This window comes from Rhinoderma darwinii, unplaced genomic scaffold (assembly GCF_050947455.1).
Source record: "Rhinoderma darwinii isolate aRhiDar2 unplaced genomic scaffold, aRhiDar2.hap1 Scaffold_456, whole genome shotgun sequence".
Lineage (NCBI taxonomy): Eukaryota > Metazoa > Chordata > Amphibia > Anura > Rhinodermatidae > Rhinoderma > Rhinoderma darwinii.
In genome coordinates, this window is record NW_027463974.1 from 133,668 (window position 1) to 155,367 (window position 21,700).

Genomic DNA, 21,700 nt, shown 5'->3' on the forward strand with positions numbered 1-21,700 from the left:
GCTGTGAGTGTGTGAGCCTGCAGGGCCCCATGGAATTGCCTAGAAGTAGGCTGAATCGCTGCAAGGGCTGAACAGCAGTATCGGGCAGGCTCGGGCAACGCGCGGCCCGTTCGGGTTATCGCTTCTCGGCCTTTTGGCTAAGATCAAGTGTAGTATCTGTTCTTATCAGTTTAATATCTGATACGTCCCCTATCTGGGGACCATATATTAAATGGATTTTTAGAACAGGGAGATGGAAATAGAGCTTGCTCTGTCCACTCCACGCATTGACCTGGTATTGCAGTATTTCCAGGACCGGTGCACCCTTTCCTTATGTGTTGACTAAAAGCAGATTCCAAAAGTGTTTTTTGTCTTTGCTATTGTTTCTGTCTTTCTGAAGGGATCTCCCCTTTTAATCCCATTATTTCAACACCTGTTGGACAATGCATGAGTGATAATGAGCTCATTGATTAAATTCAATTAATGAATAGATTGCCACCTCTTGTTGTGTGTCGTCTGTGTTTCTGTGTTTCCGGCATTTCACATTGGAACACCTCATTCACCTTCCTTGTCTTCTCTCCGCCCTCCCTTTTAGGTAAGTTAAAGAGCTGCACCTGAGCCAGCCACTGATTGATTGATTGATTGATTGATTGATTGATTGATTGATTGATTGATTGATTGATTGATTGATGCAGCACAACAGTCAAATAGTGGAGTGGAGTAGGGGAACAGCAAACAGCCAATAAAGCAGCCCGCCCGCTCGCCTGCCCGCCACAATGGACCTACCTGTGTACACTAGATGGATGTGATGGAATGTACTGTCGTCCCTACATTTCAAGAAGAAGTAAGAATTGCAGTTGCAACAAAGCCTTGCTTGCCTACAAAGAGAGCAGCAATTTGGATTTGTTACTATGTTACCTAGAAGAATAACAAACTGTGCAAGGATGGAGGTTGTAGGAGCAAGGAGAAGTTGTCTGTAAAGTTGGTGGATGCCTATTTTCCATTTTGCAGTCCCTTGTCTCCCTCTTGTGGCCTCCTGGAGGCAACTAGCTGTGCAAAAAAAAGACAGCCTGGCGGCCGGCTGTTGCAGTGTTGCCCTCTCAGGCAACACTGAGTGACTGACTGAGCCTCACCGTCTTATATAAAGTTCAGACGGAACTTTGCACGTGTCATAGTGGAGCCCTCAGGATTCCAGAGCCAGCTTTCTGACATCATAATGGGGCCTCAGAGATAAAAGCCTGGGCCCAGGCAGTGTTGGTCAGTGCTGCTCAGCAGGCAGCACTGGACTGGACTGGATTACAGCTGATACAAGGTGTGAAGGAACAAGGGGTGGCTGTGGGCATGCACTTGCTGCCGCTGCCAGTGTTTATCTGCATGGCAGCAGGGCATTTGGGCGTTGCCAGGAAGGCGTTTTTATGTAGATTCCTCCTCTTTCAGCACTGCATTGTGGTGCAAGCAAAAGAAGCAAATCCTGTCTGGCTTCCTCTCCGGCCTTTATTCACCTCCCGTGTAGCTGTGAGTGTGTGAGCCTGCAGGGCCCCATGGAATTGCCTAGAAGTAGGCTGAATCGCTGCAAGGGCTGAACAGCAGTATCGGGCAGGCTCGGGCAACGCGCGGCCCGTTCGGGTTATCGCTTCTCGGCCTTTTGGCTAAGATCAAGTGTAGTATCTGTTCTTATCAGTTTAATATCTGATACGTCCCCTATCTGGGGACCATATATTAAATGGATTTTTAGAACAGGGAGATGGAAATAGAGCTTGCTCTGTCCACTCCACGCATTGACCTGGTATTGCAGTATTTCCAGGACCGGTGCACCCTTTCCTTATGTGTTGACTAAAAGCAGATTCCAAAAGTGTTTTTTGTCTTTGCTATTGTTTCTGTCTTTCTGAAGGGATCTCCCCTTTTAATCCCATTATTTCAACACCTGTTGGACAATGCATGAGTGATAATGAGCTCATTGATTAAATGCAATTAATGAATAGATTGCCACCTCTTGTTGTGTGTCGTCTGTGTTTCTGTGTTTCCGGCATTTCACATTGGAACACCTCATTCACCTTCCTTGTCTTCTCTCCGCCCTCCCTTTTAGGTAAGTTAAAGAGCTGCACCTGAGCCAGCCACTGATTGATTGATTGATTGATTGATTGATTGATTGATTGATTGATTGATTGATGCAGCACAACAGTCAAATAGTGGAGTGGAGTAGGGGAACAGCAAACAGCCAATAAAGCAGCCCGCCCGCTCGCCTGCCCGCCACAATGGACCTACCTGTGTACACTAGATGGATGTGATGGAATGTACTGTCGTCCCTACATTTCAAGAAGAAGTAAGAATTGCAGTTGCAACAAAGCCTTGCTTGCCTACAAAGAGAGCAGCAATTTGGATTTGTTACTATGTTACCTAGAAGAATAACAAACTGTGCAAGGATGGAGGTTGTAGGAGCAAGGAGAAGTTGTCTGTAAAGTTGGTGGATGCCTATTTTCCATTTTGCAGTCCCTTGTCTCCCTCTTGTGGCCTCCTGGAGGCAACTAGCTGTGCAAAAAAAAGACAGCCTGGCGGCCGGCTGTTGCAGTGTTGCCCTCTCAGGCAACACTGAGTGACTGACTGAGCCTCACCGTCTTATATAAAGTTCAGACGGAACTTTGCACGTGTCATAGTGGAGCCCTCAGGATTCCAGAGCCAGCTTTCTGACATCATAATGGGGCCTCAGAGATAAAAGCCTGGGCCCAGGCAGTGTTGGTCAGTGCTGCTCAGCAGGCAGCACTGGACTGGACTGGATTACAGCTGATACAAGGTGTGAAGGAACAAGGGGTGGCTGTGGGCATGCACTTGCTGCCGCTGCCAGTGTTTATCTGCATGGCAGCAGGGCATTTGGGCGTTGCCAGGAAGGCGTTTTTATGTAGATTCCTCCTCTTTCAGCACTGCATTGTGGTGCAAGCAAAAGAAGCAAATCCTGTCTGGCTTCCTCTCCGGCCTTTATTCACCTCCCGTGTAGCTGTGAGTGTGTGAGCCTGCAGGGCCCCATGGAATTGCCTAGAAGTAGGCTGAATCGCTGCAAGGGCTGAACAGCAGTATCGGGCAGGCTCGGGCAACGCGCGGCCCGTTCGGGTTATCGCTTCTCGGCCTTTTGGCTAAGATCAAGTGTAGTATCTGTTCTTATCAGTTTAATATCTGATACGTCCCCTATCTGGGGACCATATATTAAATGGATTTTTAGAACAGGGAGATGGAAATAGAGCTTGCTCTGTCCACTCCACGCATTGACCTGGTATTGCAGTATTTCCAGGACCGGTGCACCCTTTCCTTATGTGTTGACTAAAAGCAGATTCCAAAAGTGTTTTTTGTCTTTGCTATTGTTTCTGTCTTTCTGAAGGGATCTCCCCTTTTAATCCCATTATTTCAACACCTGTTGGACAATGCATGAGTGATAATGAGCTCATTAATTAAATGCAATTAATGAATAGATTGCCACCTCTTGTTGTGTGTCGTCTGTGTTTCTGTGTTTCCGGCATTTCACATTGGAACACCTCATTCACCTTCCTTGTCTTCTCTCCGCCCTCCCTTTTAGGTAAGTTAAAGAGCTGCACCTGAGCCAGCCACTGATTGATTGATTGATTGATTGATTGATTGATTGATTGATGCAGCACAACAGTCAAATAGTGGAGTGGAGTAGGGGAACAGCAAACAGCCAATAAAGCAGCCCGCCCGCTCGCCTGCCCGCCACAATGGACCTACCTGTGTACACTTGATGGATGTGATGGAATGTACTGTCGTCCCTACATTTCAAGAAGAAGTAAGAATTGCAGTTGCAACAAAGCCTTGCTTGCCTACAAAGAGAGCAGCAATTTGGATTTGTTACTATGTTACCTAGAAGAATAACAAACTGTGCAAGGATGGAGGTTGTAGGAGCAAGGAGAAGTTGTCTGTAAAGTTGGTGGATGCCTATTTTCCATTTTGCAGTCCCTTGTCTCCCTCTTGTGGCCTCCTGGAGGCAACTAGCTGTGCAAAAAAAAGACAGCCTGGCGGCCGGCTGTTGCAGTGTTGCCCTCTCAGGCAACACTGAGTGACTGACTGAGCCTCACCGTCTTATATAAAGTTCAGACGGAACTTTGCACGTGTCATAGTGGAGCCCTCAGGATTCCAGAGCCAGCTTTCTGACATCATAATGGGGCCTCAGAGATAAAAGCCTGGGCCCAGGCAGTGTTGGTCAGTGCTGCTCAGCAGGCAGCACTGGACTGGACTGGATTACAGCTGATACAAGGTGTGAAGGAACAAGGGGTGGCTGTGGGCATGCACTTGCTGCCGCTGCCAGTGTTTATCTGCATGGCAGCAGGGCATTTGGGCGTTGCCAGGAAGGCGTTTTTATGTAGATTCCTCCTCTTTCAGCACTGCATTGTGGTGCAAGCAAAAGAAGCAAATCCTGTCTGGCTTCCTCTCCGGCCTTTATTCACCTCCCGTGTAGCTGTGAGTGTGTGAGCCTGCAGGGCCCCATGGAATTGCCTAGAAGTAGGCTGAATCGCTGCAAGGGCTGAACAGCAGTATCGGGCAGGCTCGGGCAACGCGCGGCCCGTTCGGGTTATCGCTTCTCGGCCTTTTGGCTAAGATCAAGTGTAGTATCTGTTCTTATCAGTTTAATATCTGATACGTCCCCTATCTGGGGACCATATATTAAATGGATTTTTAGAACAGGGAGATGGAAATAGAGCTTGCTCTGTCCACTCCACGCATTGACCTGGTATTGCAGTATTTCCAGGACCGGTGCACCCTTTCCTTATGTGTTGACTAAAAGCAGATTCCAAAAGTGTTTTTTGTCTTTGCTATTGTTTCTGTCTTTCTGAAGGGATCTCCCCTTTTAATCCCATTATTTCAACACCTGTTGGACAATGCATGAGTGATAATGAGCTCATTGATTAAATGCAATTAATGAATAGATTGCCACCTCTTGTTGTGTGTCGTCTGTGTTTCTGTGTTTCCGGCATTTCACATTGGAACACCTCATTCACCTTCCTTGTCTTCTCTCCGCCCTCCCTTTTAGGTAAGTTAAAGAGCTGCACCTGAGCCAGCCACTGATTGATTGATTGATTGATTGATTGATTGATTGATTGATTGATTGATTGATTGATTGATGCAGCACAACAGTCAAATAGTGGAGTGGAGTAGGGGAACAGCAAACAGCCAATAAAGCAGCCCGCCCGCTCGCCTGCCCGCCACAATGGACCTACCTGTGTACACTAGATGGATGTGATGGAATGTACTGTCGTCCCTACATTTCAAGAAGAAGTAAGAATTGCAGTTGCAACAAAGCCTTGCTTGCCTACAAAGAGAGCAGCAATTTGGATTTGTTACTATGTTACCTAGAAGAATAACAAACTGTGCAAGGATGGAGGTTGTAGGAGCAAGGAGAAGTTGTCTGTAAAGTTGGTGGATGCCTATTTTCCATTTTGCAGTCCCTTGTCTCCCTCTTGTGGCCTCCTGGAGGCAACTAGCTGTGCAAAAAAAAGACAGCCTGGCGGCCGGCTGTTGCAGTGTTGCCCTCTCAGGCAACACTGAGTGACTGACTGAGCCTCACCGTCTTATATAAAGTTCAGATGGAACTTTGCACGTGTCATAGTGGAGCCCTCAGGATTCCAGAGCCAGCTTTCTGACATCATAATGGGGCCTCAGAGATAAAAGCCTGGGCCCAGGCAGTGTTGGTCAGTGCTGCTCAGCAGGCAGCACTGGACTGGACTGGATTACAGCTGATACAAGGTGTGAAGGAACAAGGGGTGGCTGTGGGCATGCACTTGCTGCCGCTGCCAGTGTTTATCTGCATGGCAGCAGGGCATTTGGGCGTTGCCAGGAAGGCGTTTTTATGTAGATTCCTCCTCTTTCAGCACTGCATTGTGGTGCAAGCAAAAGAAGCAAATCCTGTCTGGCTTCCTCTCCGGCCTTTATTCACCTCCCGTGTAGCTGTGAGTGTGTGAGCCTGCAGGGCCCCATGGAATTGCCTAGAAGTAGGCTGAATCGCTGCAAGGGCTGAACAGCAGTATCGGGCAGGCTCGGGCAACGCGCGGCCCGTTCGGGTTATCGCTTCTCGGCCTTTTGGCTAAGATCAAGTGTAGTATCTGTTCTTATCAGTTTAATATCTGATACGTCCCCTATCTGGGGACCATATATTAAATGGATTTTTAGAACAGGGAGATGGAAATAGAGCTTGCTCTGTCCACTCCACGCATTGACCTGGTATTGCAGTATTTCCAGGACCGGTGCACCCTTTCCTTATGTGTTGACTAAAAGCAGATTCCAAAAGTGTTTTTTGTCTTTGCTATTGTTTCTGTCTTTCTGAAGGGATCTCCCCTTTTAATCCCATTATTTCAACACCTGTTGGACAATGCATGAGTGATAATGAGCTCATTGATTAAATGCAATTAATGAATAGATTGCCACCTCTTGTTGTGTGTCGTCTGTGTTTCTGTGTTTCCGGCATTTCACATTGGAACACCTCATTCACCTTCCTTGTCTTCTCTCCGCCCTCCCTTTTAGGTAAGTTAAAGAGCTGCACCTGAGCCAGCCACTGATTGATTGATTGATTGATTGATTGATTGATTGATTGATGCAGCACAACAGTCAAATAGTGGAGTGGAGTAGGGGAACAGCAAACAGCCAATAAAGCAGCCCGCCCGCTCGCCTGCCCGCCACAATGGACCTACCTGTGTACACTTGATGGATGTGATGGAATGTACTGTCGTCCCTACATTTCAAGAAGAAGTAAGAATTGCAGTTGCAACAAAGCCTTGCTTGCCTACAAAGAGAGCAGCAATTTGGATTTGTTACTATGTTACCTAGAAGAATAACAAACTGTGCAAGGATGGAGGTTGTAGGAGCAAGGAGAAGTTGTCTGTAAAGTTGGTGGATGCCTATTTTCCATTTTGCAGTCCCTTGTCTCCCTCTTGTGGCCTCCTGGAGGCAACTAGCTGTGCAAAAAAAAGACAGCCTGGCGGCCGGCTGTTGCAGTGTTGCCCTCTCAGGCAACACTGAGTGACTGACTGAGCCTCACCGTCTTATATAAAGTTCAGACGGAACTTTGCACGTGTCATAGTGGAGCCCTCAGGATTCCAGAGCCAGCTTTCTGACATCATAATGGGGCCTCAGAGATAAAAGCCTGGGCCCAGGCAGTGTTGGTCAGTGCTGCTCAGCAGGCAGCACTGGACTGGACTGGATTACAGCTGATACAAGGTGTGAAGGAACAAGGGGTGGCTGTGGGCATGCACTTGCTGCCGCTGCCAGTGTTTATCTGCATGGCAGCAGGGCATTTGGGCGTTGCCAGGAAGGCGTTTTTATGTAGATTCCTCCTCTTTCAGCACTGCATTGTGGTGCAAGCAAAAGAAGCAAATCCTGTCTGGCTTCCTCTCCGGCCTTTATTCACCTCCCGTGTAGCTGTGAGTGTGTGAGCCTGCAGGGCCCCATGGAATTGCCTAGAAGTAGGCTGAATCGCTGCAAGGGCTGAACAGCAGTATCGGGCAGGCTCGGGCAACGCGCGGCCCGTTCGGGTTATCGCTTCTCGGCCTTTTGGCTAAGATCAAGTGTAGTATCTGTTCTTATCAGTTTAATATCTGATACGTCCCCTATCTGGGGACCATATATTAAATGGATTTTTAGAACAGGGAGATGGAAATAGAGCTTGCTCTGTCCACTCCACGCATTGACCTGGTATTGCAGTATTTCCAGGACCGGTGCACCCTTTCCTTATGTGTTGACTAAAAGCAGATTCCAAAAGTGTTTTTTGTCTTTGCTATTGTTTCTGTCTTTCTGAAGGGATCTCCCCTTTTAATCCCATTATTTCAACACCTGTTGGACAATGCATGAGTGATAATGAGCTCATTGATTAAATGCAATTAATGAATAGATTGCCACCTCTTGTTGTGTGTCGTCTGTGTTTCTGTGTTTCCGGCATTTCACATTGGAACACCTCATTCACCTTCCTTGTCTTCTCTCCGCCCTCCCTTTTAGGTAAGTTAAAGAGCTGCACCTGAGCCAGCCACTGATTGATTGATTGATTGATTGATTGATTGATTGATTGATTGATTGATTGATTGATTGATTGATGCAGCACAACAGTCAAATAGTGGAGTGGAGTAGGGGAACAGCAAACAGCCAATAAAGCAGCCCGCCCGCTCGCCTGCCCGCCACAATGGACCTACCTGTGTACACTAGATGGATGTGATGGAATGTACTGTCGTCCCTACATTTCAAGAAGAAGTAAGAATTGCAGTTGCAACAAAGCCTTGCTTGCCTACAAAGAGAGCAGCAATTTGGATTTGTTACTATGTTACCTAGAAGAATAACAAACTGTGCAAGGATGGAGGTTGTAGGAGCAAGGAGAAGTTGTCTGTAAAGTTGGTGGATGCCTATTTTCCATTTTGCAGTCCCTTGTCTCCCTCTTGTGGCCTCCTGGAGGCAACTAGCTGTGCAAAAAAAAGACAGCCTGGCGGCCGGCTGTTGCAGTGTTGCCCTCTCAGGCAACACTGAGTGACTGACTGAGCCTCACCGTCTTATATAAAGTTCAGATGGAACTTTGCACGTGTCATAGTGGAGCCCTCAGGATTCCAGAGCCAGCTTTCTGACATCATAATGGGGCCTCAGAGATAAAAGCCTGGGCCCAGGCAGTGTTGGTCAGTGCTGCTCAGCAGGCAGCACTGGACTGGACTGGATTACAGCTGATACAAGGTGTGAAGGAACAAGGGGTGGCTGTGGGCATGCACTTGCTGCCGCTGCCAGTGTTTATCTGCATGGCAGCAGGGCATTTGGGCGTTGCCAGGAAGGCGTTTTTATGTAGATTCCTCCTCTTTCAGCACTGCATTGTGGTGCAAGCAAAAGAAGCAAATCCTGTCTGGCTTCCTCTCCGGCCTTTATTCACCTCCCGTGTAGCTGTGAGTGTGTGAGCCTGCAGGGCCCCATGGAATTGCCTAGAAGTAGGCTGAATCGCTGCAAGGGCTGAACAGCAGTATCGGGCAGGCTCGGGCAACGCGCGGCCCGTTCGGGTTATCGCTTCTCGGCCTTTTGGCTAAGATCAAGTGTAGTATCTGTTCTTATCAGTTTAATATCTGATACGTCCCCTATCTGGGGACCATATATTAAATGGATTTTTAGAACAGGGAGATGGAAATAGAGCTTGCTCTGTCCACTCCACGCATTGACCTGGTATTGCAGTATTTCCAGGACCGGTGCACCCTTTCCTTATGTGTTGACTAAAAGCAGATTCCAAAAGTGTTTTTTGTCTTTGCTATTGTTTCTGTCTTTCTGAAGGGATCTCCCCTTTTAATCCCATTATTTCAACACCTGTTGGACAATGCATGAGTGATAATGAGCTCATTGATTAAATGCAATTAATGAATAGATTGCCACCTCTTGTTGTGTGTCGTCTGTGTTTCTGTGTTTCCGGCATTTCACATTGGAACACCTCATTCACCTTCCTTGTCTTCTCTCCGCCCTCCCTTTTAGGTAAGTTAAAGAGCTGCACCTGAGCCAGCCACTGATTGATTGATTGATTGATTGATTGATTGATTGATTGATTGATTGATTGATTGATTGATTGATTGATGCAGCACAACAGTCAAATAGTGGAGTGGAGTAGGGGAACAGCAAACAGCCAATAAAGCAGCCCGCCCGCTCGCCTGCCCGCCACAATGGACCTACCTGTGTACACTAGATGGATGTGATGGAATGTACTGTCGTCCCTACATTTCAAGAAGAAGTAAGAATTGCAGTTGCAACAAAGCCTTGCTTGCCTACAAAGAGAGCAGCAATTTGGATTTGTTACTATGTTACCTAGAAGAATAACAAACTGTGCAAGGATGGAGGTTGTAGGAGCAAGGAGAAGTTGTCTGTAAAGTTGGTGGATGCCTATTTTCCATTTTGCAGTCCCTTGTCTCCCTCTTGTGGCCTCCTGGAGGCAACTAGCTGTGCAAAAAAAAGACAGCCTGGCGGCCGGCTGTTGCAGTGTTGCCCTCTCAGGCAACACTGAGTGACTGACTGAGCCTCACCGTCTTATATAAAGTTCAGATGGAACTTTGCACGTGTCATAGTGGAGCCCTCAGGATTCCAGAGCCAGCTTTCTGACATCATAATGGGGCCTCAGAGATAAAAGCCTGGGCCCAGGCAGTGTTGGTCAGTGCTGCTCAGCAGGCAGCACTGGACTGGACTGGATTACAGCTGATACAAGGTGTGAAGGAACAAGGGGTGGCTGTGGGCATGCACTTGCTGCCGCTGCCAGTGTTTATCTGCATGGCAGCAGGGCATTTGGGCGTTGCCAGGAAGGCGTTTTTATGTAGATTCCTCCTCTTTCAGCACTGCATTGTGGTGCAAGCAAAAGAAGCAAATCCTGTCTGGCTTCCTCTCCGGCCTTTATTCACCTCCCGTGTAGCTGTGAGTGTGTGAGCCTGCAGGGCCCCATGGAATTGCCTAGAAGTAGGCTGAATCGCTGCAAGGGCTGAACAGCAGTATCGGGCAGGCTCGGGCAACGCGCGGCCCGTTCGGGTTATCGCTTCTCGGCCTTTTGGCTAAGATCAAGTGTAGTATCTGTTCTTATCAGTTTAATATCTGATACGTCCCCTATCTGGGGACCATATATTAAATGGATTTTTAGAACAGGGAGATGGAAATAGAGCTTGCTCTGTCCACTCCACGCATTGACCTGGTATTGCAGTATTTCCAGGACCGGTGCACCCTTTCCTTATGTGTTGACTAAAAGCAGATTCCAAAAGTGTTTTTTGTCTTTGCTATTGTTTCTGTCTTTCTGAAGGGATCTCCCCTTTTAATCCCATTATTTCAACACCTGTTGGACAATGCATGAGTGATAATGAGCTCATTGATTAAATGCAATTAATGAATAGATTGCCACCTCTTGTTGTGTGTCGTCTGTGTTTCTGTGTTTCCGGCATTTCACATTGGAACACCTCATTCACCTTCCTTGTCTTCTCTCCGCCCTCCCTTTTAGGTAAGTTAAAGAGCTGCACCTGAGCCAGCCACTGATTGATTGATTGATTGATTGATTGATTGATTGATTGATGCAGCACAACAGTCAAATAGTGGAGTGGAGTAGGGGAACAGCAAACAGCCAATAAAGCAGCCCGCCCGCTCGCCTGCCCGCCACAATGGACCTACCTGTGTACACTAGATGGATGTGATGGAATGTACTGTCGTCCCTACATTTCAAGAAGAAGTAAGAATTGCAGTTGCAACAAAGCCTTGCTTGCCTACAAAGAGAGCAGCAATTTGGATTTGTTACTATGTTACCTAGAAGAATAACAAACTGTGCAAGGATGGAGGTTGTAGGAGCAAGGAGAAGTTGTCTGTAAAGTTGGTGGATGCCTATTTTCCATTTTGCAGTCCCTTGTCTCCCTCTTGTGGCCTCCTGGAGGCAACTAGCTGTGCAAAAAAAAGACAGCCTGGCGGCCGGCTGTTGCAGTGTTGCCCTCTCAGGCAACACTGAGTGACTGACTGAGCCTCACCGTCTTATATAAAGTTCAGACGGAACTTTGCACGTGTCATAGTGGAGCCCTCAGGATTCCAGAGCCAGCTTTCTGACATCATAATGGGGCCTCAGAGATAAAAGCCTGGGCCCAGGCAGTGTTGGTCAGTGCTGCTCAGCAGGCAGCACTGGACTGGACTGGATTACAGCTGATACAAGGTGTGAAGGAACAAGGGGTGGCTGTGGGCATGCACTTGCTGCCGCTGCCAGTGTTTATCTGCATGGCAGCAGGGCATTTGGGCGTTGCCAGGAAGGCGTTTTTATGTAGATTCCTCCTCTTTCAGCACTGCATTGTGGTGCAAGCAAAAGAAGCAAATCCTGTCTGGCTTCCTCTCCGGCCTTTATTCACCTCCCGTGTAGCTGTGAGTGTGTGAGCCTGCAGGGCCCCATGGAATTGCCTAGAAGTAGGCTGAATCGCTGCAAGGGCTGAACAGCAGTATCGGGCAGGCTCGGGCAACGCGCGGCCCGTTCGGGTTATCGCTTCTCGGCCTTTTGGCTAAGATCAAGTGTAGTATCTGTTCTTATCAGTTTAATATCTGATACGTCCCCTATCTGGGGACCATATATTAAATGGATTTTTAGAACAGGGAGATGGAAATAGAGCTTGCTCTGTCCACTCCACGCATTGACCTGGTATTGCAGTATTTCCAGGACCGGTGCACCCTTTCCTTATGTGTTGACTAAAAGCAGATTCCAAAAGTGTTTTTTGTCTTTGCTATTGTTTCTGTCTTTCTGAAGGGATCTCCCCTTTTAATCCCATTATTTCAACACCTGTTGGACAATGCATGAGTGATAATGAGCTCATTGATTAAATGCAATTAATGAATAGATTGCCACCTCTTGTTGTGTGTCGTCTGTGTTTCTGTGTTTCCGGCATTTCACATTGGAACACCTCATTCACCTTCCTTGTCTTCTCTCCGCCCTCCCTTTTAGGTAAGTTAAAGAGCTGCACCTGAGCCAGCCACTGATTGATTGATTGATTGATTGATTGATTGATTGATTGATTGATTGATGCAGCACAACAGTCAAATAGTGGAGTGGAGTAGGGGAACAGCAAACAGCCAATAAAGCAGCCCGCCCGCTCGCCTGCCCGCCACAATGGACCTACCTGTGTACACTAGATGGATGTGATGGAATGTACTGTCGTCCCTACATTTCAAGAAGAAGTAAGAATTGCAGTTGCAACAAAGCCTTGCTTGCCTACAAAGAGAGCAGCAATTTGGATTTGTTACTATGTTACCTAGAAGAATAACAAACTGTGCAAGGATGGAGGTTGTAGGAGCAAGGAGAAGTTGTCTGTAAAGTTGGTGGATGCCTATTTTCCATTTTGCAGTCCCTTGTCTCCCTCTTGTGGCCTCCTGGAGGCAACTAGCTGTGCAAAAAAAAGACAGCCTGGCGGCCGGCTGTTGCAGTGTTGCCCTCTCAGGCAACACTGAGTGACTGACTGAGCCTCACCGTCTTATATAAAGTTCAGACGGAACTTTGCACGTGTCATAGTGGAGCCCTCAGGATTCCAGAGCCAGCTTTCTGACATCATAATGGGGCCTCAGAGATAAAAGCCTGGGCCCAGGCAGTGTTGGTCAGTGCTGCTCAGCAGGCAGCACTGGACTGGACTGGATTACAGCTGATACAAGGTGTGAAGGAACAAGGGGTGGCTGTGGGCATGCACTTGCTGCCGCTGCCAGTGTTTATCTGCATGGCAGCAGGGCATTTGGGCGTTGCCAGGAAGGCGTTTTTATGTAGATTCCTCCTCTTTCAGCACTGCATTGTGGTGCAAGCAAAAGAAGCAAATCCTGTCTGGCTTCCTCTCCGGCCTTTATTCACCTCCCGTGTAGCTGTGAGTGTGTGAGCCTGCAGGGCCCCATGGAATTGCCTAGAAGTAGGCTGAATCGCTGCAAGGGCTGAACAGCAGTATCGGGCAGGCTCGGGCAACGCGCGGCCCGTTCGGGTTATCGCTTCTCGGCCTTTTGGCTAAGATCAAGTGTAGTATCTGTTCTTATCAGTTTAATATCTGATACGTCCCCTATCTGGGGACCATATATTAAATGGATTTTTAGAACAGGGAGATGGAAATAGAGCTTGCTCTGTCCACTCCACGCATTGACCTGGTATTGCAGTATTTCCAGGACCGGTGCACCCTTTCCTTATGTGTTGACTAAAAGCAGATTCCAAAAGTGTTTTTTGTCTTTGCTATTGTTTCTGTCTTTCTGAAGGGATCTCCCCTTTTAATCCCATTATTTCAACACCTGTTGGACAATGCATGAGTGATAATGAGCTCATTGATTAAATGCAATTAATGAATAGATTGCCACCTCTTGTTGTGTGTCGTCTGTGTTTCTGTGTTTCCGGCATTTCACATTGGAACACCTCATTCACCTTCCTTGTCTTCTCTCCGCCCTCCCTTTTAGGTAAGTTAAAGAGCTGCACCTGAGCCAGCCACTGATTGATTGATTGATTGATTGATTGATTGATTGATTGATTGATTGATTGATTGATGCAGCACAACAGTCAAATAGTGGAGTGGAGTAGGGGAACAGCAAACAGCCAATAAAGCAGCCCGCCCGCTCGCCTGCCCGCCACAATGGACCTACCTGTGTACACTAGATGGATGTGATGGAATGTACTGTCGTCCCTACATTTCAAGAAGAAGTAAGAATTGCAGTTGCAACAAAGCCTTGCTTAAGAATTGCAGTTGCAACAAAGCCTTGCTTGCCTACAAAGAGAGCAGCAATTTGGATTTGTTACTATGTTACCTAGAAGAATAACAAACTGTGCAAGGATGGAGGTTGTAGGAGCAAGGAGAAGTTGTCTGTAAAGTTGGTGGATGCCTATTTTCCATTTTGCAGTCCCTTGTCTCCCTCTTGTGGCCTCCTGGAGGCAACTAGCTGTGCAAAAAAAAGACAGCCTGGCGGCCGGCTGTTGCAGTGTTGCCCTCTCAGGCAACACTGAGTGACTGACTGAGCCTCACCGTCTTATATAAAGTTCAGACGGAACTTTGCACGTGTCATAGTGGAGCCCTCAGGATTCCAGAGCCAGCTTTCTGACATCATAATGGGGCCTCAGAGATAAAAGCCTGGGCCCAGGCAGTGTTGGTCAGTGCTGCTCAGCAGGCAGCACTGGACTGGACTGGATTACAGCTGATACAAGGTGTGAAGGAACAAGGGGTGGCTGTGGGCATGCACTTGCTGCCGCTGCCAGTGTTTATCTGCATGGCAGCAGGGCATTTGGGCGTTGCCAGGAAGGCGTTTTTATGTAGATTCCTCCTCTTTCAGCACTGCATTGTGGTGCAAGCAAAAGAAGCAAATCCTGTCTGGCTTCCTCTCCGGCCTTTATTCACCTCCCGTGTAGCTGTGAGTGTGTGAGCCTGCAGGGCCCCATGGAATTGCCTAGAAGTAGGCTGAATCGCTGCAAGGGCTGAACAGCAGTATCGGGCAGGCTCGGGCAACGCGCGGCCCGTTCGGGTTATCGCTTCTCGGCCTTTTGGCTAAGATCAAGTGTAGTATCTGTTCTTATCAGTTTAATATCTGATACGTCCCCTATCTGGGGACCATATATTAAATGGATTTTTAGAACAGGGAGATGGAAATAGAGCTTGCTCTGTCCACTCCACGCATTGACCTGGTATTGCAGTATTTCCAGGACCGGTGCACCCTTTCCTTATGTGTTGACTAAAAGCAGATTCCAAAAGTGTTTTTTGTCTTTGCTATTGTTTCTGTCTTTCTGAAGGGATCTCCCCTTTTAATCCCATTATTTCAACACCTGTTGGACAATGCATGAGTGATAATGAGCTCATTGATTAAATGCAATTAATGAATAGATTGCCACCTCTTGTTGTGTGTCGTCTGTGTTTCTGTGTTTCCGGCATTTCACATTGGAACACCTCATTCACCTTCCTTGTCTTCTCTCCGCCCTCCCTTTTAGGTAAGTTAAAGAGCTGCACCTGAGCCAGCCACTGATTGATTGATTGATTGATTGATTGATTGATTGATTGATTGATGCAGCACAACAGTCAAATAGTGGAGTGGAGTAGGGGAACAGCAAACAGCCAATAAAGCAGCCCGCCCGCTCGCCTGCCCGCCACAATGGACCTACCTGTGTACACTAGATGGATGTGATGGAATGTACTGTCGTCCCTACATTTCAAGAAGAAGTAAGAATTGCAGTTGCAACAAAGCCTTGCTTGCCTACAAAGAGAGCAGCAATTTGGATTTGTTACTATGTTACCTAGAAGAATAACAAACTGTGCAAGGATGGAGGTTGTAGGAGCAAGGAGAAGTTGTCTGTAAAGTTGGTGGATGCCTATTTTCCATTTTGCAGTCCCTTGTCTCCCTCTTGTGGCCTCCTGGAGGCAACTAGCTGTGCAAAAAAAAGACAGCCTGGCGGCCGGCTGTTGCAGTGTTGCCCTCTCAGGCAACACTGAGTGACTGACTGAGCCTCACCGTCTTATATAAAGTTCAGACGGAACTTTGCACGTGTCATAGTGGAGCCCTCAGGATTCCAGAGCCAGCTTTCTGACATCATAATGGGGCCTCAGAGATAAAAGCCTGGGCCCAGGCAGTGTTGGTCAGTGCTGCTCAGCAGGCAGCACTGGACTGGACTGGATTACAGCTGATACAAGGTGTGAAGGAACAAGGGGTGGCTGTGGGCATGCACTTGCTGCCGCTGCCAGTGTTTATCTGCATGGCAGCAGGGCATTTGGGCGTTGCCAGGAAGGCGTTTTTATGTAGATTCCTCCTCTTTCAGCACTGCATTGTGGTGCAAGCAAAAGAAGCAAATCCTGTCTGGCTTCCTCTCCGGCCTTTATTCACCTCCCGTGTAGCTGTGAGTGTGTGAGCCTGCAGGGCCCCATGGAATTGCCTAGAAGTAGGCTGAATCGCTGCAAGGGCTGAACAGCAGTATCGGGCAGGCTCGGGCAACGCGCGGCCCGTTCGGGTTATCGCTTCTCGGCCTTTTGGCTAAGATCAAGTGTAGTATCTGTTCTTATCAGTTTAATATCTGATACGTCCCCTATCTGGGGACCATATATTAAATGGATTTTTAGAACAGGGAGATGGAAATAGAGCTTGCTCTGTCCACTCCACGCATTGACCTGGTATTGCAGTATTTCCAGGACCGGTGCACCCTTTCCTTATGTGTTGACTAAAAGCAGATTCCAAAAGTGTTTTTTGTCTTTGCTATTGTTTCTGTCTTTCTGAAGGGATCTCCCCTTTTAATCCCATTATTTCAACACCTGTTGGACAATGCATGAGTGATAATGAGCTCATTGATTAAATGCAATTAATGAATAGATTGCCACCTCTTGTTGTGTGTCGTCTGTGTTTCTGTGTTTCCGGCATTTCACATTGGAACACCTCATTCACCTTCCTTGTCTTCTCTCCGCCCTCCCTTTTAGGTAAGTTAAAGAGCTGCACCTGAGCCAGCCACTGATTGATTGATTGATTGATTGATTGATTGATTGATTGATTGATTGATTGATGCAGCACAACAGTCAAATAGTGGAGTGGAGTAGGGGAACAGCAAACAGCCAATAAAGCAGCCCGCCCGCTCGCCTGCCCGCCACAATGGACCTACCTGTGTACACTAGATGGATGTGATGGAATGTACTGTCGTCCCTACATTTCAAGAAGAAGTAAGAATTGCAGTTGCAACAAAGCCTTGCTTGCCTACAAAGAGAGCAGCAATTTGGATTTGTTACTATGTTACCTAGAAGAATAACAAACTGTGCAAGGATGGAGGTTGTAGGAGCAAGGAGAAGTTGTCTGTAAAGTTGGTGGATGCCTATTTTCCATTTTGCAGTCCCTTGTCTCCCTCTTGTGGCCTCCTGGAGGCAACTAGCTGTGCAAAAAAAAGACAGCCTGGCGGCCGGCTGTTGCAGTGTTGCCCTCTCAGGCAACACTGAGTGACTGACTGAGCCTCACCGTCTTATATAAAGTTCAGACGGAACTTTGCACGTGTCATAGTGGAGCCCTCAGGATTCCAGAGCCAGCTTTCTGACATCATAATGGGGCCTCAGAGATAAAAGCCTGGGCCCAGGCAGTGTTGGTCAGTGCTGCTCAGCAGGCAGCACTGGACTGGACTGGATTACAGCTGATACAAGGTGTGAAGGAACAAGGGGTGGCTGTGGGCATGCACTTGCTGCCGCTGCCAGTGTTTATCTGCATGGCAGCAGGGCATTTGGGCGTTGCCAGGAAGGCGTTTTTATGTAGATTCCTCCTCTTTCAGCACTGCATTGTGGTGCAAGCAAAAGAAGCAAATCCTGTCTGGCTTCCTCTCCGGCCTTTATTCACCTCCCGTGTAGCTGTGAGTGTGTGAGCCTGCAGGGCCCCATGGAATTGCCTAGAAGTAGGCTGAATCGCTGCAAGGGCTGAACAGCAGTATCGGGCAGGCTCGGGCAACGCGCGGCCCGTTCGGGTTATCGCTTCTCGGCCTTTTGGCTAAGATCAAGTGTAGTATCTGTTCTTATCAGTTTAATATCTGATACGTCCCCTATCTGGGGACCATATATTAAATGGATTTTTAGAACAGGGAGATGGAAATAGAGCTTGCTCTGTCCACTCCACGCATTGACCTGGTATTGCAGTATTTCCAGGACCGGTGCACCCTTTCCTTATGTGTTGACTAAAAGCAGATTCCAAAAGTGTTTTTTGTCTTTGCTATTGTTTCTGTCTTTCTGAAGGGATCTCCCCTTTTAATCCCATTATTTCAACACCTGTTGAACAATGCATGAGTGATAATGAGCTCATTGATTAAATGCAATTAATGAATAGATTGCCACCTCTTGTTGTGTGTCGTCTGTGTTTCTGTGTTTCCGGCATTTCACATTGGAACACCTCATTCACCTTCCTTGTCTTCTCTCCGCCCTCCCTTTTAGGTAAGTTAAAGAGCTGCACCTGAGCCAGCCACTGATTGATTGATTGATTGATTGATTGATTGATTGATTGATTGATTGATTGATTGATTGATTGATGCAGCACAACAGTCAAATAGTGGAGTGGAGTAGGGGAACAGCAAACAGCCAATAAAGCAGCCCGCCCGCTCGCCTGCCCGCCACAATGGACCTACCTGTGTACACTAGATGGATGTGATGGAATGTACTGTCGTCCCTACATTTCAAGAAGAAGTAAGAATTGCAGTTGCAACAAAGCCTTGCTTGCCTACAAAGAGAGCAGCAATTTGGATTTGTTACTATGTTACCTAGAAGAATAACAAACTGTGCAAGGATGGAGGTTGTAGGAGCAAGGAGAAGTTGTCTGTAAAGTTGGTGGATGCCTATTTTCCATTTTGCAGTCCCTTGTCTCCCTCTTGTGGCCTCCTGGAGGCAACTAGCTGTGCAAAAAAAAGACAGCCTGGCGGCCGGCTGTTGCAGTGTTGCCCTCTCAGGCAACACTGAGTGACTGACTGAGCCTCACCGTCTTATATAAAGTTCAGACGGAACTTTGCACGTGTCATAGTGGAGCCCTCAGGATTCCAGAGCCAGCTTTCTGACATCATAATGGGGCCTCAGAGATAAAAGCCTGGGCCCAGGCAGTGTTGGTCAGTGCTGCTCAGCAGGCAGCACTGGACTGGACTGGATTACAGCTGATACAAGGTGTGAAGGAACAAGGGGTGGCTGTGGGCATGCACTTGCTGCCGCTGCCAGTGTTTATCTGCATGGCAGCAGGGCATTTGGGCGTTGCCAGGAAGGCGTTTTTATGTAGATTCCTCCTCTTTCAGCACTGCATTGTGGTGCAAGCAAAAGAAGCAAATCCTGTCTGGCTTCCTCTCCGGCCTTTATTCACCTCCCGTGTAGCTGTGAGTGTGTGAGCCTGCAGGGCCCCATGGAATTGCCTAGAAGTAGGCTGAATCGCTGCAAGGGCTGAACAGCAGTATCGGGCAGGCTAGGGCAACGCGCGGCCTGTTCGGGTTATCGCTTCTCGGCCTTTTGGCTAAGATCAAGTGTAGTATCTGTTCTTATCAGTTTAATATCTGATACGTCCCCTATCTGGGGACCATATATTAAATGGATTTTTAGAACAGGGAGATGGAAATAGAGCTTGCTCTGTCCACTCCACGCATTGACCTGGTATTGCAGTATTTCCAGGACCGGTGCACCCTTTCCTTATGTGTTGACTAAAAGCAGATTCCAAAAGTGTTTTTTGTCTTTGCTATTGTTTCTGTCTTTCTGAAGGGATCTCCCCTTTTAATCCCATTATTTCAACACCTGTTGGACAATGCATGAGTGATAATGAGCTCATTGATTAAATGCAATTAATGAATAGATTGCCACCTCTTGTTGTGTGTCGTCTGTGTTTCTGTGTTTCCGGCATTTCACATTGGAACACCTCATTCACCTTCCTTGTCTTCTCTCCGCCCTCCCTTTTAGGTAAGTTAAAGAGCTGCACCTGAGCCAGCCACTGATTGATTGATTGATTGATTGATTGATTGATTGATTGATTGATGCAGCACAACAGTCAAATAGTGGAGTGGAGTAGGGGAACAGCAAACAGCCAATAAAGCAGCCCGCCCGCTCGCCTGCCCGCCACAATGGACCTACCTGTGTACACTAGATGGATGTGATGGAATGTACTGTCGTCCCTACATTTCAAGAAGAAGTAAGAATTGCAGTTGCAACAAAGCCTTGCTTGCCTACAAAGAGAGCAGCAATTTGGATTTGTTACTATGTTACCTAGAAGAATAACAAACTGTGCAAGGATGGAGGTTGTAGGAGCAAGGAGAAGTTGTCTGTAAAGTTGGTGGATGCCTATTTTCCATTTTGCAGTCCCTTGTCTCCCTCTTGTGGCCTCCTGGAGGCAACTAGCTGTGCAAAAAAAAGACAGCCTGGCGGCCGGCTGTTGCAGTGTTGCCCTCTCAGGCAACACTGAGTGACTGACTGAGCCTCACCGTCTTATATAAAGTTCAGACGGAACTTTGCACGTGTCATAGTGGAGCCCTCAGGATTCCAGAGCCAGCTTTCTGACATCATAATGGGGCCTCAGAGATAAAAGCCTGGGCCCAGGCAGTGTTGGTCAGTGCTGCTCAGCAGGCAGCACTGGACTGGACTGGATTACAGCTGATACAAGGTGTGAAGGAACAAGGGGTGGCTGTGGGCATGCACTTGCTGCCGCTGCCAGTGTTTATCTGCATGGCAGCAGGGCATTTGGGCGTTGCCAGGAAGGCGTTTTTATGTAGATTCCTCCTCTTTCAGCACTGCATTGTGGTGCAAGCAAAAGAAGCAAATCCTGTCTGGCTTCCTCTCCGGCCTTTATTCACCTCCCGTGTAGCTGTGAGTGTGTGAGCCTGCAGGGCCCCATGGAATTGCCTAGAAGTAGGCTGAATCGCTGCAAGGGCTGAACAGCAGTATCGGGCAGGCTAGGGCAACGCGCGGCCCGTTCGGGTTATCGCTTCTCGGCCTTTTGGCTAAGATCAAGTGTAGTATCTGTTCTTATCAGTTTAATATCTGATACGTCCCCTATCTGGGGACCATATATTAAATGGATTTTTAGAACAGGGAGATGGAAATAGAGCTTGCTCTGTCCACTCCACGCATTGACCTGGTATTGCAGTATTTCCAGGACCGGTGCACCCTTTCCTTATGTGTTGACTAAAAGCAGATTCCAAAAGTGTTTTTTGTCTTTGCTATTGTTTCTGTCTTTCTGAAGGGATCTCCCCTTTTAATCCCATTATTTCAACACCTGTTGGACAATGCATGAGTGATAATGAGCTCATTGATTAAATGCAATTAATGAATAGATTGCCACCTCTTGTTGTGTGTCGTCTGTGTTTCTGTGTTTCCGGCATTTCACATTGGAACACCTCATTCACCTTCCTTGTCTTCTCTCCGCCCTCCCTTTTAGGTAAGTTAAAGAGCTGCACCTGAGCCAGCCACTGATTGATTGATTGATTGATTGATTGATTGATTGATTGATTGATTGATTGATTGATGCAGCACAACAGTCAAATAGTGGAGTGGAGTAGGGGAACAGCAAACAGCCAATAAAGCAGCCCGCCCGCTCGCCTGCCCGCCACAATGGACCTACCTGTGTACACTAGATGGATATGATGGAATGTACTGTCGTCCCTACATTTCAAGAAGAAGTAAGAATTGCAGTTGCAACAAAGCCTTGCTTGCCTACAAAGAGAGCAGCAATTTGGATTTGTTACTATGTTACCTAGAAGAATAACAAACTGTGCAAGGATGGAGGTTGTAGGAGCAAGGAGAAGTTGTCTGTAAAGTTG

The 21,700-nt window shown here is 47.6% G+C and overlaps 15 non-coding genes across 15 annotated transcripts; all 15 read left to right on the plus strand.

The window, feature by feature from the left end:
- The first annotated feature begins 117 nt into the window (after positions 1–117).
- Positions 118–308, plus strand: LOC142717457 (U2 spliceosomal RNA). The gene has a single exon (XR_012871833.1). It is a non-coding gene; the product is annotated as a U2 spliceosomal RNA (small nuclear RNA).
- A 1,300-nt stretch (positions 309–1,608) lies between these two features.
- On the plus strand, positions 1,609–1,799 carry LOC142717458 (U2 spliceosomal RNA). Its single transcript, XR_012871834.1, has one exon. It is a non-coding gene; the product is annotated as a U2 spliceosomal RNA (small nuclear RNA).
- Positions 1,800–3,087: 1,288 nt separating this feature from the next.
- Positions 3,088–3,278, plus strand: LOC142717459 (U2 spliceosomal RNA). The gene has a single exon (XR_012871835.1). It is a non-coding gene; the product is annotated as a U2 spliceosomal RNA (small nuclear RNA).
- A 1,276-nt stretch (positions 3,279–4,554) lies between these two features.
- LOC142717461 (U2 spliceosomal RNA) lies at positions 4,555–4,745 on the plus strand. Its single transcript, XR_012871837.1, has one exon. It is a non-coding gene; the product is annotated as a U2 spliceosomal RNA (small nuclear RNA).
- A 1,296-nt stretch (positions 4,746–6,041) lies between these two features.
- LOC142717462 (U2 spliceosomal RNA) lies at positions 6,042–6,232 on the plus strand. The gene has a single exon (XR_012871838.1). It is a non-coding gene; the product is annotated as a U2 spliceosomal RNA (small nuclear RNA).
- A 1,276-nt stretch (positions 6,233–7,508) lies between these two features.
- LOC142717464 (U2 spliceosomal RNA) lies at positions 7,509–7,699 on the plus strand. The gene has a single exon (XR_012871839.1). It is a non-coding gene; the product is annotated as a U2 spliceosomal RNA (small nuclear RNA).
- A 1,300-nt stretch (positions 7,700–8,999) lies between these two features.
- On the plus strand, positions 9,000–9,190 carry LOC142717465 (U2 spliceosomal RNA). Its single transcript, XR_012871840.1, has one exon. It is a non-coding gene; the product is annotated as a U2 spliceosomal RNA (small nuclear RNA).
- Positions 9,191–10,494: 1,304 nt separating this feature from the next.
- LOC142717466 (U2 spliceosomal RNA) lies at positions 10,495–10,685 on the plus strand. Its single transcript, XR_012871841.1, has one exon. It is a non-coding gene; the product is annotated as a U2 spliceosomal RNA (small nuclear RNA).
- Positions 10,686–11,961: 1,276 nt separating this feature from the next.
- Positions 11,962–12,152, plus strand: LOC142717467 (U2 spliceosomal RNA). The gene has a single exon (XR_012871842.1). It is a non-coding gene; the product is annotated as a U2 spliceosomal RNA (small nuclear RNA).
- Positions 12,153–13,436: 1,284 nt separating this feature from the next.
- LOC142717468 (U2 spliceosomal RNA) lies at positions 13,437–13,627 on the plus strand. The gene has a single exon (XR_012871843.1). It is a non-coding gene; the product is annotated as a U2 spliceosomal RNA (small nuclear RNA).
- Positions 13,628–14,949: 1,322 nt separating this feature from the next.
- LOC142717469 (U2 spliceosomal RNA) lies at positions 14,950–15,140 on the plus strand. The gene has a single exon (XR_012871844.1). It is a non-coding gene; the product is annotated as a U2 spliceosomal RNA (small nuclear RNA).
- Positions 15,141–16,420: 1,280 nt separating this feature from the next.
- Positions 16,421–16,611, plus strand: LOC142717470 (U2 spliceosomal RNA). Its single transcript, XR_012871845.1, has one exon. It is a non-coding gene; the product is annotated as a U2 spliceosomal RNA (small nuclear RNA).
- Positions 16,612–17,899: 1,288 nt separating this feature from the next.
- Positions 17,900–18,090, plus strand: LOC142717471 (U2 spliceosomal RNA). Its single transcript, XR_012871846.1, has one exon. It is a non-coding gene; the product is annotated as a U2 spliceosomal RNA (small nuclear RNA).
- A 1,300-nt stretch (positions 18,091–19,390) lies between these two features.
- On the plus strand, positions 19,391–19,581 carry LOC142717473 (U2 spliceosomal RNA). The gene has a single exon (XR_012871849.1). It is a non-coding gene; the product is annotated as a U2 spliceosomal RNA (small nuclear RNA).
- Positions 19,582–20,861: 1,280 nt separating this feature from the next.
- LOC142717475 (U2 spliceosomal RNA) lies at positions 20,862–21,052 on the plus strand. The gene has a single exon (XR_012871850.1). It is a non-coding gene; the product is annotated as a U2 spliceosomal RNA (small nuclear RNA).
- Positions 21,053–21,700: the final 648 nt, after the last annotated feature.